The following is a 16,860-nucleotide window of genomic DNA, read 5'->3' as shown; positions in this document are numbered from 1 at the left end:
TCAGACAAGTACAGAGCAGTTGCTCTGTATGTTCTCTCCTTTGATTTTCACGAAACCCCCTTAGATCACAGGTAATAAAGTAAGTGCACAAGGGTGAAGCGATTTCACCAACGTCGCAGCTGTTACCTGCAGAGGGCAGTTTATATAAACTGGGGCAGAAACACAGGACTGTGAATGTGCAGAAGGGTGGGAAAACAGGATTGAAAGCCTTACAGTGGAAGTCCTGTGAGCCTGGAAGGATGCATCTGATGCCTAGGGCAGGGAGTGGGAGGTGGGTGGTCAGGAACAGTGCTTTTCAGTGCTTTGGAAGCTCTGGAGCACTGTGCTAATGTTAGGAATGATCAGAGCTCCGCTCATCCTTCAGCTGGGCTCCAAGGACTGGGCTTTGAGCACCACCATCTATCTAGCCCTGCCCAGGGGGAGGTGCTAACATGAATCTCTTCACCACAGGGTACTCTTCAAGTTCACCCACCCACATCAGGGCCTGTGTTTCCTTTCTAAGTGGAAAGGCCAGAACACTCTGAGGAAACCTCTCCTGCAGTGGACCTGACAGAGTAGCCAGTGTCTTGGTCTGTGGCAAGCCTCCGCCTCAGCAATCATGAGGACCACTTGAGATCCCCTCCTTTGAGATTTATAGAGAGGAAGTTGTATAGGTTGGACAGCAGGTATGGCTTGAGTTCCAGCTCTAACCAAACCTTATGGCCTCGGGCCACCAAGCCAAGGTGTTGCCTCCTGCATCTCTTCATCCTGCCCTTCTGACACCCAGTGCCTTATGCCTGTGCTGTGCTTTCTTTCTTCCCTGACTTGCTGGATGGCTTATTTAGACCATGAACAGACTAATCTTCTTAAAGTGTTGTCATGCCCTACTTAACTCAAGAATCACTGCTGCCCACAGGTTATGGAGTATGCACATTTTCTTTTCCTGTTGCCTCTATTCGGAGCTCCTTATCTTTTCTGACTTAATTTTTCATATGTTGTTTATCCTGACCTGAGTTTCCAGCTCCTCTATGGGTCCTTCTGTGAAAGCTTCTTGCATGAATGCTCACCAAGTAGAAGGTACTAGAAGAGTCACAGAACTAAACCAGCCATAACTTTGCCCTCCAGGAGCTCACTGGTGGGAGGGATGGCTCAAAGTTGCATACAGCTGTATAAAGGGTAGACTGCTAACATAAAGTGAGACGAAGGGGCACACAAGTGTTTTTGGAAGGATAGATTTTTCCTTTGTGGAGAACGGGTGAGCTGGTGCATGGTTTTCATCCAGAAGTTGAGGGGACTTGGAGACATGGTAGGGGGTAGAGTGAGGCAGAAGGTCCTAGCAAGACGGCAAGGCTAGCTCTGGAGATGGCCCCTGAGGAGAAAAGATGGGAGTGGTCGTGGATCTGGCTGTAGGAGAGAAAGTCAGGGGGAGAGTACCAGTGGTTACACAAACATTTAACAAGTCTTACTTTATGATAGGTAATGTGACTTTTCCCCTCTTCCTCTGGGAAAACTTTAGAAAAACCTTCAGCACTCGTTTGTGCTTAGAGTTGGATAGTCTCACCCCACAGTGCAAGCACCACAGAACTTCAAAACAAGACAATAGGAAATCAACGGGCTTCTATAATGTCTCTTGTTTACTTTGAAATATTTATCCATATCTTCATGCACAATGAATTCTAACAAAACAAAATAGTATAAAACCAGTGGAAAAAAAAGAGTGAAAGCATTACAGGCCTTCAAAACCAGACAATAGAAAATCAACAGTGGCTACCATAATATCTCTTGTTCTCTTCAAAATAACTGTCTATACCCATATTGAAATCAAATAATAGAAAACAGACTAAAACCAATCAAAACAAAGAATAAAAGCATTACTGGACTTCACAACAAGATGATAGGAAATCTGCAAAGGCTATGATAATGTCTCATTTTCTTCAAAGTAGCTGTTGATACTGTCACACATAATAAAATCAGTTCCTATAAACTCTTTAGGAGAGGTTCTAGACATGTATAAGCCTATGCATGTACTTCTATCCTTTCTGTATTAGAGGGAAAGTCAAAACAAAACAAAACAGATCACAAGAAAAACAAGAAACAAATAAATGTATAAAGCAAAGAGCCCATAGCAATGACAATATAGGCTTTTAAAACAAGGTGGTAGGAACATAACTAAGGTTGTTATTTTGCACAGTTATCTTCAAAAGAGTTACTCAAATTACAGATATAAACATACAAAATTGATCTAATCCTATGAATGTTAACTATTTTGTTCCAAGAACTAATAGAATTAGTAGTACAATCTTCTTAGCTATCTTAAGTGTATATATACACAAATTTATATCTTTTTTCTTTTCTCTTCCTTCTTTTCTCCTTTTCTCTGAGTTATTTTTCCCCTTTGAGCAGTTTCTTACCCTTTCACAATATTCACTGAAGACTTTGTATCTTGTTTGCTCTTTCAGTTTCTTATACTAGGGAAACAATACAATATTTATGAGTTTGATTTATTTCATTTATGAATATGGTCTCAAATTACATCATTTACTTATAAAAGCCTCAATGTGATCCTTCTTTATAGTTGAGTAGTACTCCATTGTATAAAAATACCATATCATTTTATCCATTCCTCAGTTGATGGACATTTAGGTTGTTTCAAGATCTGGCTATTACAAATTGTGCTGCTATAAACATAGGTGCACATATATCACTGTGGTATGATGTTTTCAGTTCTTCTGGGAATATGCCCAGAAAGTGGAATAGCTGGGTCAAATGGGACTTCTAATCCCAGCTTTTTGAGGACCCTCCAGACAGATTTCCACAATGATTGCCCTGGTCTATACTCCCACCAACAGTGCAGAAGAGTTCTTTTTCCCTCACAACCTCTCTAACATTTCTTGTTGGTAGTTTTCTTGATCCTGGCTATTCTTTCTGGAGTGAGATGCAATCTCAGTGTTGTTTTAATTTGCATTTCTCTAATAACTAATGATGTTGAACATTTTTTTATGTGTTTATTTGCCATTTGTATTTCTTCAGCTGAGAAGTATGTATTCATCTCAGATGCCCATTTTTGAATTGGGTCTTTGAATTTTGGGGGTGTGATTTTTAAAAATTCTTTATATGTTCTAGAGAGAAGTCCTTTGTCGGAGGGACAGTTGATTAAGATTTTCTTTTCTTTTCACTCTGTTGGAGATTTCTTTTGACATGCAAAAACTTCTTAGGAAGACAAGATCCCAGTTGTTGATTCTGAGATTTATTTCCTGTGAAGTTTGATTCTTGTTCATGAATTCTCTGCCTATTCTTATGTCTTCAAGATTTCTACCGCCTTTGTCTTCCAGCAGATTTAGTGTTTCTGTTTTAATATTTAGGTCTTTTTTTTTTTTTGATGCTGGGAATTGAACTCATGACCTAGTGCTTGCCAGGCAGGTGCTTATGCCACTGAGCTAAATCCCCAACCCTAATATTTAGGTCTTTGATCCATTTTGACTTTAGGTTAGAGCATGGTGATAGACATGGGTCTAGTTTTTAGTTTTTGACATGTGAAAAGCCAGTTTTTCCAGCACCACTTATTAGAGAAGCTATCTTTCTTCTAGCGAACATGTTTGGCTCCTTTGTCAAAGATAAGGTGGCTGAGTGTGTTTAGTTGTGGTTGTATCTCGTCTATTCCATTGATCATCAGATCTGTTTCTTTTCCAGTGCCATGCTGATTTTATCACAGTAGCTTTGTAGTATAACTTTAAGTCAAGGATTGTGATGCCACCTGCCTTGCCTTTGTTTCTCAGAATTGCCTTTGCTATTCTAAACCTCTTCTAGTTCCAGCTGAAAAAATTTTATTTATTTATTTATTTATTTATTTATTTATTTATGGCTAGTCAAGTGAAGCAGTGGGAGTGGAGAAGGAACAAAGAAATCTGTAACTGGTTGTGATCAATTAGTTGTAAACACCACTGCACTCGGACCAGCCTCCAGATGAAAATTTTAAGAATGATTTTTCTAGGTCTCTGAAGAATGTTAATGGCATTTTGATTGGAATTGCATCAAATCTGTGTAACAATTTTAGGAGAATGGCCATTTTTCACAGTGTTTTTTCTTCCTATCCATGAACAAGACACATCTTTCCATTTTCTGAGGTCCTCTTCGATTTCTTTTTTCAGAGTACTGTAATTTTTATTGAAAAGATCTTTTACTTCCTTTGTTATATTGATTCCTAAGTATTTCATTTTTTTGGAGTGCTATTGTGAAGGGTGTGGCTTCTCTTATGTCTCTCTCAGTGAGTTTGTTTGTGTACAGGAATGCTATTGATTTTCGACTGTTAACTTTGCATCCAGCTACATTACTGAATTTAGTTATTGCATCTAGAAGTCTTTCAATGGAGTTTGGGGAATCTTCTATGTAGAGCATCATGTCATCTGCAAGTAATGATAATTTAACTTCTTTCTTTCTTATCCTTATTCCTTTTATTTCTCTCTCTTGTCTGATTGCTCTGGCTAATGTTTTCAGCACTCTATTGAGTAGGAGTGGTGATAATGAACATCTTTGTCTTATTCTTGATTTTAGAGTGAAAGCTTGCAGTTTTTGAAAATTTAATATGATGCTGGATGTTGGTTTGTCTTAGATGGCTTTTTATCAGATTGAGGTAAAGGTCATCTATTCTGTTTTTCTGTAGGGTTCTTATCATGAATGATTGTTGGACTTCATCAAAAGCTTTTTCTGCATCTATTGAAATGACCATGTGATTCTTACCTTTGGCTCTATTGATATGGTGTATTATGTTTATTAATTTGTGTATGCTGAACCAGCCCTGAATTCCTGAGATGAATCTCGCTTGGTCGTGGTGTATAATCTCGATGACTTGCTGAATTCTGTTTGTCAGTATTTTATTGAGGATTTTTGCATCTGTGTTTATTAGTGAGATTGGCCTGTGGTTCTCTTTTTCGGTTGGGTCTTTCTCTGGTTTTGGTATTAGAGTAATACTTGCTTCCAGGAATGAGTTAGGGAGAATTGCTTCCTTTTCAACTTCATTGAAGAGTGTGGGAAGTGTTGGCACTACATCTTCCTTGAATTTCTTGTAGAATTCAGCAGTGAATCCTTCAGGACCTGGGCTTCTCTTAATTGGTAAAGTTCTAGTTACATTTTCAGTTTCATTAATTGAAATTGATTTATTCAGAAGTTTTACATCTTCTTAATCCAGCTTTGGTAATTCATATGATTTTAGGAATCTGTCCATTTCTGCTAAGTTATCAAATCTATGAGAGTAAAGGTTTTCGAAGTAGATGTTGATGATCTTCCACAGGGTCTGTAGTGATTTCATCCTTTTCATCCCTTTATTGCATGATTTTTTTCCTTCGCTTTTTAAAATAAGGTTGGCTAAGGACTTATCAATTTTATTTATTCTTTCAAATAACCAACTCTTTGATTCATTAATTCTTTGTATTTTTATATTTGTCTCTATTGTGTTAATTTCTGCTCTGATCTTTATAATTTCCTCCTTTATTCTGGCTTTGGGCTTAACTTGCTCTTCTTTTTCTAGATGTTTGAGGTGTTGCATCAGCTTGTTTAGTTGTGTTCGTTCTGTTTTCCTTATGTGGGAATTCACTGCAAAAAATTTCTTTCTGAGGACTGTTTTCATTGCATCCTACAGGTTTTGGTAAGTTGTATTTGTATTTTTGCTTGCTTGTAGATGTTGTTTAATTTCTTCTTTAATTGTCTCTGTGACCCACTGATTGTTCAGGAGTGTATTATTTAATTTCCATGTTTATGGAGTTTTTGCAATTTCTTTTGTCATTAATTTCTAGTTCATGGCACTATGCTCATATAATATGCGTGGAATAATTTTGATTTTTTTGCATCTTTTAAAGCATGTTCTGTGGGTTAGTATATGATCTATTTTAGAGAAGGTTCTGTGTGCTGCTGAGAAGAATGTGTATTCTGATGTTGTTGGGTGGAACACTTTGTAAGCATCTACTAAGTCCATTTGTTCAGAAATTTGATTCAATTCTGTTATTTCCTTGCTAATTTTCTGTCTAGCTGATTTGTCTCTTTGTGTCAATGGTGTAGTAAGGTCTCCCGGTATAATTTTGCTTATTTGATTTTTCATTTCTGTTAATAGTTGTTTAATGTAGCTGGATGCTCCCATATTTGGTGCATATATATTTAAGATTGTTATTGCTTCCTCTTGAAGTTTTCCCCTAACCACTATGTAGTGACCTTTTTTAAAAATTTCTTTTGATTATTCTTGGTTTGAAGTTCACATTGTCTATAAACGGAATAGCTACCCCTGCTTTACTCTGGGGTTCCTGTTGCATGAAGTATTGTTTGTCATCCTTTGACTTTTAGTCTATGAATTTTCTTTTGGGTTAGATGGGTTTCTTGTATACAGTATATGGTTGGATGTTGTTTCTTGATCCATTCTGCCAGTTTGTTTCTTTTAATTGGTGAATTGAGGCCATTTACAATAATGGTTATAACTGATATATATTGGCTTATTTTTGTCATGTTATCTTTCTGTTGTTGGTTCTTTATCTTTCCCCTCTGTTTAACTGTTTGCCTTGCTTAGTGGTTTTTTTTTTTCTGTTTATGTTCTTGAAGTTATAGTTAGTTTTATGTCTATCTAGAATATCTTTCAGTATTATTTGAAGGATTGCTTTATTGGTTATGAAGTTCTCCAGCTGTTTTTTTGTCACAGAAGTATCCTATTTCTCTATCAGTTTTGAAGAACAGTTTTGCAGGGTTGGAAGTCATTTTCCTTTAGGATTTGAAATACTTTACTCCATGTTCTTCTTGACTTCATTGTTTGTGTTGAGAAGTCTGCTGTGATTCTGATAGGCTTTCTTTTATAGATGATCTGTTTCTTTTCTCTAACAGCTGCTAATATTCTGCTCTTATGTTGAATTTCTGGGGTGTTGATTATTATATGTCTGGGTATAGATTATTTTGGTTATGGCTAATTTGAGTTCTATGTGCTTCATTTATCTGTATGTAAATTTCCTCTCCCATGTTTGGGGAATTTTCAGCTATTACTTGTGTAAATAGTCTTTTTTAAAATATCATTTGTGTTGTCATCTTTTTTGTTTATACCTATCAACCTTATATTGTTTTTCTTTGTATCATCTTGCAACTGTTGCATTGTTATTTCCTGATTCCTTGTTATTTTTAAAAGATCTTTCCTTTCCTGTTCACTAGCTACAATCTTGTCTGCAAGGTCTGAAAGTCTATCTTCACATTCATTGAGGTGGTTTTGCCAGCTTTTGATGGAATTTTTGATTTCCTAGATGTCTCTTTGAATCTGTTTCATGTATTCTATTTCTTTCTTCTTTGTTCATTCAAGGTTTCCATCTTTTTGCTGTGCTCCTCGATTTTTTAAAACTATGTCTTCTTTGGATGTGTTCAGCATTTCTTTTATTATGTCTATCATATCTTCTTTTACCGGGGCGATGATTTCTGGTCTGAGTTCCTTTACATCTTCATGGAGTTGTTTCTTTTCATCAGTTGCTATCATTTTAGAAGCTTTGGGTATATGGCTTACACTTTCTTCTGTGTCCGTGTCTCCTAGCCTTGTTTGGGATGGGCTGGAGGTTTGAGATTGCATCTTGGTCTTTTATTTTGTCTTTTTTCTGTATTCCCCTGGGGAAGGTCTCAGTTGCTTCTTGCGTTGAGGATGTCTGTCCATATGTCAGGGAGTTTCCCCAGTTGAGTGGGTTGGTTAGGCAGGCCTTACCAGGTCTCTAGTGGCACTCAAAGGCTCCTCATATGGTGGGAGTATGCTGGGCAGAACCTTCAGCACACCCCATTCTGCAGCTCCCTGGCTGCCTGATGTTGCTGTGCGGGGACTCTACCAGGTTTTGAGTGGTGTACTTAGGCTGAACAGGTAGATGGAGTGTGCTGTGTAGGCCTTCAACTCATGTCATATGGTGCACCAAAGTTCCCCAGCTGCTTGGGGGTCATAGGTGGGGCCCTACCATGCTCCAAGTGAAGTGCCAAGGTTGCATGGCTAGGTAGAGTTCACTGTGCAGGCCTTCAGCTCCTCTCCAGTCATGCTTTTTCTTGATTAGAGTAGGATGACAGCAAGTAGTGTAGTAAGCTTCAAGCTGTTAAAGGTAGGGAACAGGTTCACTCTCACCCTCCAGGGGATTCCCAGCTCAGAAGCCTGAGTTTTGTCAGACGTTCAGCCTTTGAGCAGCTTAATGCTGCTGTCTTCTGCTGAACAGCCCTCCAAGAAGATGCATGCTTTTACATCCCCCGCCCCCAGTTTTCATGTTTTACTCCCCTTGGTCCAAGGAAGGTTACTATCACCATCACAATCATCAACATTCCCCTTTCCATCATCACTGCCTCCTTCCCCTTCCCTCTCTAGACCCCTTACTGCTGCAGATTTCTCCCTCCTTTCTTCTTCCCCTCTTAGCCACTTAAACTCCTCTTCAGCTCTTCTCCAGTTCCCTTAGTGATATTTTCCCCTTTCATTCCTCTCTTCCTCCCCAGTGCCACCAGCCTCCCCTTCCTGACTTCATGTTATCTGCAGCTAAATATGAGCTCAGTGCCTGGAGGGGCAAATTAAAGTCATAAGTTGTGGGGGGATAGTGAACAAAGACTATGTCACAGCCTTGAAATCCCTGAGTCCCTCTGGGATCTCAAATTTGTCTGCACTGACCTTCTCACCCCCCTAGTAATTGAACCCCTTTTTCCTCAGGCAGCACCAGACAAGTTAAATTAAAACACATTTCTTATTCCATAGTATTTTCAGAGTCTTTTTACAGCAACAAGAATAGTAATTGCACTGCTTTTTCCAGTCTCTCATAGCAGATAAAGTTAATGGGGCTTAGTGGTGTAGCCTGGGAACTTCAAAGTTTGCAGAATGTCTCTCCTAGTTCAGGAGAATCTTCTGGGAGGTTTTTGGTTCCTTTGGGAAAATCAGACTGTTTGGGGGAAGAATCACATGGATCCATTACCAGTCCTAAATAAATGGTTTATGAATTATCTCTGAAATTAATTGAGATAATCAGCAGGAAATAGGAGTTTAGGAACAGAATTATTGATTAAAAAGTGCTACATGTAACCTTAACATAGATAACTTCTATTTTGCATTCTCTTGCACTGGAGTTTGTCAATATAGACTTCTGAAAATATTTTAAAGTTTCTTTAGCAGGAGTTGTTTTTATCTTCCCAGTTAGAATGTAAGATTTGTTTAAGGTTGAAACTGATTCGGAATTTTTGTATAATAAGCCTGTATTTAGTTTCTAAGGACCAAAAAGGTCCTTTAGTTCCTTAGTTGGTTTCCTGGGGGATGGAGCGAGCACCTTCTAGGATGGAGGTCAAGGGAGACAGCTGTATCAAGCAGTCCCTGAGCAAGCATCAGCTCTAGAGAGGCGAGGATACATGATGCTATTGGCATCAAAGCGTAATCTAATACCGTATCAGAACTGAACCAGTAGTCAAGTCAGTGGGCAAAGGGTGGAGAGATAAATACCACCAGCAACCAGGGCTAAGTTTGATGGCCCGTGCTGACAATGCCAGACAGCAGGAGGTACAACTGGCAGCCTTGAGTTCCAGTCCAGCTGCTCTCTTAAGTGTGGCCCTAGAGTAGCGACATAAGCATCACAGGAGAATGTGCTGGAAATGCCAATTACAAGGCTCCACCCCAGACTCACAGAATCCGAAACTCTGGGGATGAGGCCTAGTACCTATGTCCCAACAAGTCCTCCAGATAATTCTATGCTTTCTAACACCGAAGGAGCACTTCTCTAGGCCACACCTTTGGAAAATGCTGACAAAATTTTGAGTCCTGTGGATTGTTATTTTCCTTTGAGTCCCAAAGTTGCCTGATGGGTCCAGCCCTTTAAGGGGTCTTCTTGCATTCTGAGAGGTCTCCTTCATATATGATGAACTGAGTCTTCAGGAATTACAGCCTTCTGCATTTTAGTTATATCTAAATGGATTTCAATCTCTTCATGGTGGGTAGGTGGGACATATCTTCCATCCTACTTGGAGTTTACAGTGATCTTCATGTCCCAAAAGCTTCATCAAGTGTTGGTGGGGATGGCAGTAGGAGTCCCTCACTATTGACCCCTGAGAGCTCTGCTTTTCTTGAGCCAGGAATGAGAGGTCAAGCCAACATCTAGATTCTGGCAGAATCTGCTTGATAACTGGAAATTCAACATCTGTTCAACACCATAATAAGAATTAATGCCATAGTGAACATCAGACCTAAGTCTGAGGTCTTCCTGGAGACTAGTTGATCAACAAATGTCTTTGATTCCAACCAGCTCTTGGCAGATAGAAGGATCCTAGAGCTTATTCCAAATCCCCTCCCTTTCTCTCTGACTTGGTCCTGACTTTCCTAACACACAGCTGACCCACACAACTGCAGGAATTATTCTTAGTTCCAGACTATTCTGAATATCCCAGCGGCTAAAGAAGAGTTAAAAAGCTGCAAGGTTGTTAATGTTTTTACAAAAGGAAACTGCCCAGAAAGGACAAGAAAAGCTTCATTTCCTAGCCATTAACCAAAAACCACTTTTCTTAGGACAGCTTGACCTCTAATGTGTTGACTGAACTATCCAGAAAAATAAATGTAGATAAATGATGTCTCCTTTTAGCACTGAGTGCTAGTAAACAAAATTGGAGAGAAGGAATTCCACCAACATATCATCAGAAACTTAACTTATGAGGGGAAATAATTTCCTCTCTTCATTACCAATTAATGAGAATAAGCTTCTGCCCCAGCACTCTTTGAATTACTGTCACTGTGGTAAGGTGGTATGACGGGAACTTAGTGTAATAATACCTTAAGTCTTTGGCAAGGATTTGTAAATCAGAGCTAATAAGTGAATGTGCCTCATTCAAGTTGGGGTGTTGTTCTGTGTTAAACCCTGGGCAAAGATCGAGTGTATTCCTAAAGACAGCACTTTGCTAGGCACTGTGGGGACTCAAAGAGTTCACGTCCTCAGAGTAAAGTCATTTAGGTCATGAACTATACTCATATGGTTACATGAAAACTAGGAGTTACAGCAGCTAGTGGCATCCTTTTTGCATAGGTGAGATCATTCATTTACCGATTTGTTCAAAAGATATTCATTGAGTACCTATTATTTATGCAGCCACTTTGGAGATCTTTTTAAAAGTTTTAAAATTTTATTAGTACATATTTACGGTACATAATGATTACATTCTTTGTGGGGAGCTGGTACGTGTACATGGGAAAAGAAAATATAACCCAGGTTTCTCAGCTTCAGGATACCACGAGGGGCACAAAAATAATTAAAGGTCACACTTTCCAGATTCTTGTCTCTGTAGCATCACCAGGACCATACCCTATGCCCCAGCACTAACCACTAAACTATCAGTTTACATCTAGAAATTTTCAAGGAGTGGTCAACAGGTACCCATAAATAGACTGAGTTAATATTAGACTGGAGCATTTTTCATAGTATTTCACTCAAGGTTTTGTGCACCCCCCCCCACACAGACATACATACCCCGACCAATGATGTACATTACTTGAGGACCTTCAAGTTCTAGTAGCTAGTTTCCCTGTGCAGAAAGCTCAGACCCAGGCCAGAAGGGCTAGCTCATGATGCTCTAAGGCTGCCACCTCTCCAGGCACAGTGTGATGCTGCCTTTCTCAGAAGAGAGGAGAGAACCTCCCAGTTTGTTGTCATGTGTCACCTGCTCTCTGTCCTGTCCCACCGATCCATGCCTTATCTCTTCCCTAATACCATGCTGAGTTATCATAACTTAACAGTAACTCTCACATCAGAAAATGTGAGACCTCCAACTTGGTTCTTTTTCAAAGTGCTCTGGTTATTACAGTTCCTTTATATTTATATGTGCATTTTAGAATCAGCCTGTAAATTTCTGCCTTTTTAAAAGTGTGGTGAGATTTTAATTGGAATTACACTGAACTTACAGATCAACTTGAGGAAAGATGACATTTTAAGAGAAATGAGCTTTCTGATGCATGAGCAAAGTATAATTCTTCAATTCTTTTGGTCTTCTCTGATTAATCAGTGATTTGTAGTTGTCAGCCACAAATCACTGACTCTCTATATAACAGTTTTGTTAGATTTATACCTAAATATCAAATACTTTGATAATATTTTAAATGGTATTTAATATTTTAAAACAATTTCCAATTAGTCATTAGTAATATATAAAAATACAATCAAGTTTTACAAGTTGGTCATGCACATTGTGAAATCATTCGACCTGCTTCTTGTAGCATGTGTATTGCTTGGACTTTTGTCTATGGAAAAATGTGTCATATGTGAATGGAAACAGTTTTATTTCACCTTACAGTCTTTCTCTTTCTTGCTCTGCTGTGCTCTCTGGAATGGCCAGTATGAAGATGAAGAGGAGAAACGGGGCTAAGCATCCTTGACTTGTTCTCAATCTTTGGGGAAGAATTTCGTCTTTCACCATAAATATAATGCTATGTGCAGATCCTTTCTCACCTAAATTGTCAGATCTGTGTATGTAGAGTCCCTCATAGTGCTATCTTATTATCCTTTTGATACCTATGAGAACTGTGGTAACCTTGGTAACCTTGCTTCATTTCTGGTATTTGTAACTTGTATCTTCTCTGTCTTGATTGCCTCCCGCCATGGTAACTGGGTATTGAACCCAGGACCTTCACGCTGAGCTACATCCTCGGCTCTGTTTTTTTTTGGACTCAGGGTTTTGCTAAACTGCTAAATTGCTCAAGCTGGACTCAGATTTGCAGCCCCCCCTGCTTTAGCCTCCCAGAGTGCTGGGATTACAGGTATGTGCCCCCGCATCCATTTAGGATTGCCAAGTTTATCAAAAAGCTTTTTGTTTCATTGGTTGCCTCTTTTTCTCTATTTCTCATTGACTTTTATCCTTATTTTTTATTTCCTCCTTCTATTTTATTCGTGTTTATTTTGTTCTTTTCCTAGGTTTTTGGGGTGGGAAATTGGATCATTGATTTGAGATGTTTCCTCTTTTGTAATGTAAGCCTTTAATGCTATACATTTTTCTCCTAGCACTGCTTTATTTTCTAGCCTACAACTTTTGATATGATATGTTGTATTTTCATTTTCACTCAGTTCGATTATTTTTGATCCCCCTTGACACTTCTTTTGTGACCCATGAATTATTTAGAAGTGTTTAACTTCCAAGAGTTTGGCCCATTTCCACCTGTATTTATTTTACTGATTTTTATGTGATTCAGTTGTGGTCAGGTAACACAGTGTGTGATTTAAATTTTTAAAAATTTGTTAAGATTTGTTTTGGGATTCAGGATATGGTTTAACTGGATCTAAGGACATTGAAAAACATGTATTCTGCTGATGGTTAATGGTGTTGCCGAGTTCTGTATCCCACTGATGATCTGTGTAGCTGTCAGTAGTTAAAAGAGGGATGTGAGTGTCTCCAACCATACTGTAGATTTATGTATTTTTCTTTCAGTTTTGTCTTCACATATTTTGTAGCTATATTGTCTGTGTGCACACGTTTATGGTTGTACATACATTTTTAGGACTGCTAGGACAGTTTCTTACTGGTAAGGCCTTTCTTTGTGTCTGGATATTATCTTTCTCTAAAGTAAACTTTACCAACAATTTTCCTTCACAGAGAATTCCTTGACTATCCCCTTCATTCCTAAAGGATTTCTTTTCTGAATATGTAATTTCTGTTGACAGTCATTTTCTTGAAAGTCAAGGGTTGTGCTATTTCTTCCTGGTCTCTGGAGTCTACTGTTATTCCAACTGATTTGCTCCTGTGTGTAAGGCATTGTTTTACTCTTGCTGCTTTCTTATTTCTTTTGTTTTCAGAAGCTTGAATATGATGTTTCTTTATACGGATTTGTTTGGACTGATCCTGTGCAGGGTTTTTGTTCATCTTCTTGAATTCATAGGCTTATGTATCTTGCAAAATTTAGAAAATTCCCAGACATTATTTCTTCAAGTACTTTTTCAGTCTTTAAAAAAAAAAAGTCTTTCTTTCTGTTTCCAGGACTTCCATGACATGGATATTAGAGCTTTTTGGTGTAGTGCTACAGTTTCCTGAGGAATAGAGGTTGATTCTTTTTTTAGTCTGTGTTCTCTATGTTGTTCAGATGAGGTGATTTTTATTTTTCTGTGCTTGAATCTATTTATTCTTTCTCTATCCTTTCCATTTTATCTCAATGGAGATAATCCACTGAGATTTCTTTGTGTGTGTGTGTGTGTGTGTGTGTGTGTGCATACTGGGGATCAAACTCATGACCTTGTGCTTGCCAGGCAGACATTTATGCCCCTAAGCTAAATCCCCAGCCCCAAGTTATTGAGATTTCAAATTTGTTCATTGCATTTTTCTTTTCTAAAATTTCTTTTTTGTTCTGTATAGCTTCCGGGTTTTTGTTTGTATTTCAACTCCACTTATGTGGAATAGAAGAAAGTAATTTTATTTCAATCTTCTGGAAGCAGAAGTCCATGTTTCTTTCTGTTTTACTCCGAAAAATTTGTACGGGATTGGTATTGTTGCTCCTTTAAACATTTGGTAGATTTTTCCAATGAGGCCATGTAGGCCAGAGTTTTTCTTTGTTGGAAGATTTTTATGTATGTGATTTTTTTTTTGAAGCAGGGTCTCACTATGTAGCCCAGGTTGGCCTTAAACTTGCTTATGCAAACTAGGCTGGCCTTAAACTCATGGCAATCCTCCTGCTTCAGCCTTCTAAGTCCAAGATTATAGGAATGTATCACCATCCCTGACTTGGAAGACTTTTAACTACATTAATATATTTATGATTACTTGGATTGTGTATTTCTCACTAAGTTTTGTGGCTTACGATTTTTCAGGGAATCTATAGTCAAATTTATAGGCATAAATTTTTTTAACCTTCCTGCATGTTAGGGTCTGTAGTGATAGATATTTTTCTTCAGTATTTGGGATTGGACTCAGAGCCTTTACACTGAGCTACATTCCCAGCTTTCAAATTTTTTTCTTTTGAGATGGGGTCTCATTATATCACTAAGTTGTTCAGGTTAGGCTCAGACTTGCAGTCCTCCTGCCTCAGTTTTCCAGGGTGCTAGGGTTACAGGCATGGGCCACCACACCTGGCTCGGTTCCCACCTTTAGTTTGCGCTTTTTTTGTTTTTTTTTTACTCAGTTAGATAGTGAAAGACAAGCATGATATCAGCTAAGAACTTTGGTACCCACTTAACGGACTGGATCTTCTCAATGGGTGGCTCTTTTGCCTTTGAGGGACTGAGGATGCTTCTGCCAGCCCACAGGATTTTGGTGAGTCTGAGAGCTCAGTTCTTATACAAATCCACTTCCATGTCCTATCCTAGGCTGTAGCATCCACTCCTTCCCTCTCAGGGACTTAATCTTAGCATAAGAAACCTATTGAAATTGTTCATGATTAAATCCTGTGCCTAATTATTAGCAGTCTGCCACATGTTGCAGGGAATGTGGGTCTCTTCACATGGTTTCAGGAAAGCTCAGTATTTACTAGTTCACACAGCAAAAGTAAATGTTCCAGTTTCAGAATCATAACTAGTGTTGTTTAGGACCACTTTTGGTACCAGTGGAATTAGTTTGGGCTCCTTTGAAGGCAGTGCCTGAGGTGAGGACTGGAGTGGGCCAAGAAGAATGGTACTGGCAAAGGCCAAGAGCCACAGAAGATTGTTAAGCTATTTCCCATAGTAAGCAGTTGGGCTTTGTCTAATGAGGCCTTTCTTTGGATGAATGCACCTAAGAATTCCTTCCTAAAGAGTGAAAGGCTAAGCATCTATTTACCTACTCTTCCATCATGCATTTCCATGTTGTGAAGGAAGGGTTGCCTGTGAGTGTTTCTCACCTGGGGCATATGGCATGGAACCTAAAAAGCAGGGGGCTATACCTCTACATGGTGAGTTTGGGGTCTGGACGTCATGGCAGTCACACCCACAGCCTTTAATCTACAGTGTGTTTTAACTTTGACTACCATTGTGCCTAGGTTTCTCCTAACCTGATCCTAACTCTGCTGCTATGTTAATTAACCAGGCTTCCTGTAGTGCTGGTTCTCTCCATGTGACGATCCTGCTTTTCTGGGATGTTGGTGACCTGCCTATGGTAAGTGGTGGGAGTCAGAGGAGGAGGCAGAAACTATTCCCAGACACCAGCTGTACAAGTGAGTCAAATAGTGGCTCCAAATAAGATATGTTCAAATGTGAACTCCTAGAATTTGTGAAGGTGACCTTGGGTTTTCATAGATGCAATCAAGTGAAGGATATTGAGGTCTGTTCATGCTGTATTTAGGGTGAGTCCTCAATCCAGTAACTGGTGTCTTTATGAGAGAAAGGAGAGAAATTTGAGATGGGTGAACATAAAGAAGGTCATATATAAAACATAAAAAGAAGGTCATATATAAACAGAACTGGAGCTGGAAGTGATGCTACCTCAAGACCAAGAATTCCTAGAACCACAAAAAAATGGAAGAGGCAAAGAAGGTTTCTGCCTTGGAGACTTCAGACCGAACGTGGCCCTGCTGCACCTTAATTTTGGACTTCTGGCCTCCAGACTATGAGACAATAAATTCATATTGTTTTAAACACTTGCCAATCCAATTATTTAAACACAGAATGACCAAAGATTGCATTTCCTCTTAATATTTATAAGGAAATTACCCTTTTAACAGGAAATTCTCAAATTTATTCAATGCAAATCAACTGGTCGAAATGACATCTGCCTGAGCAATGCTCAAGGTAGTATGTAAACAAATGCGCTGTCTGAGTGATGCTTAGGGCAGACTGTGAAGTGGTTAAGCCACTCAGTTTGTAGTAATGTCTTGTGGCAGGCCTAGGAAACTAGTATGAAAACCACAGAAGAAAATTTCTATGTGAGTCGATCAAGTACTACAAAAATGGAACAGTTGCCCAATTGCTCGATCACCTCTCGGTGCTGGAGGTGGGG

The 16,860-nt window shown here is 38.9% G+C and overlaps 1 long non-coding RNA gene across 1 annotated transcript; it reads left to right on the top strand.

Annotated features, from left to right (window-relative positions):
• Nucleotides 1-13,718: 13,718 nt before the first annotated feature.
• On the top strand, nt 13,719-16,499 carry LOC106025666 (uncharacterized). The gene is made up of 3 exons (XR_001199209.3): nt 13,719-15,204; nt 15,952-16,020; nt 16,323-16,499. It is a non-coding gene; the product is annotated as an uncharacterized LOC106025666 (long non-coding RNA).
• The last annotated feature ends 361 nt before the right edge of the window (nt 16,500-16,860 follow it).

Source organism: Cavia porcellus, unplaced genomic scaffold, assembly GCF_034190915.1.
Source record: "Cavia porcellus strain 051 isolate PalLab524CR breed Dunkin Hartley unplaced genomic scaffold, mCavPor4.1 scaffold_2, whole genome shotgun sequence".
NCBI classification, from domain to species: Eukaryota; Metazoa; Chordata; class Mammalia; order Rodentia; family Caviidae; genus Cavia; species Cavia porcellus.
This window is presented reverse-complemented; position numbering and strand designations above follow the sequence as displayed.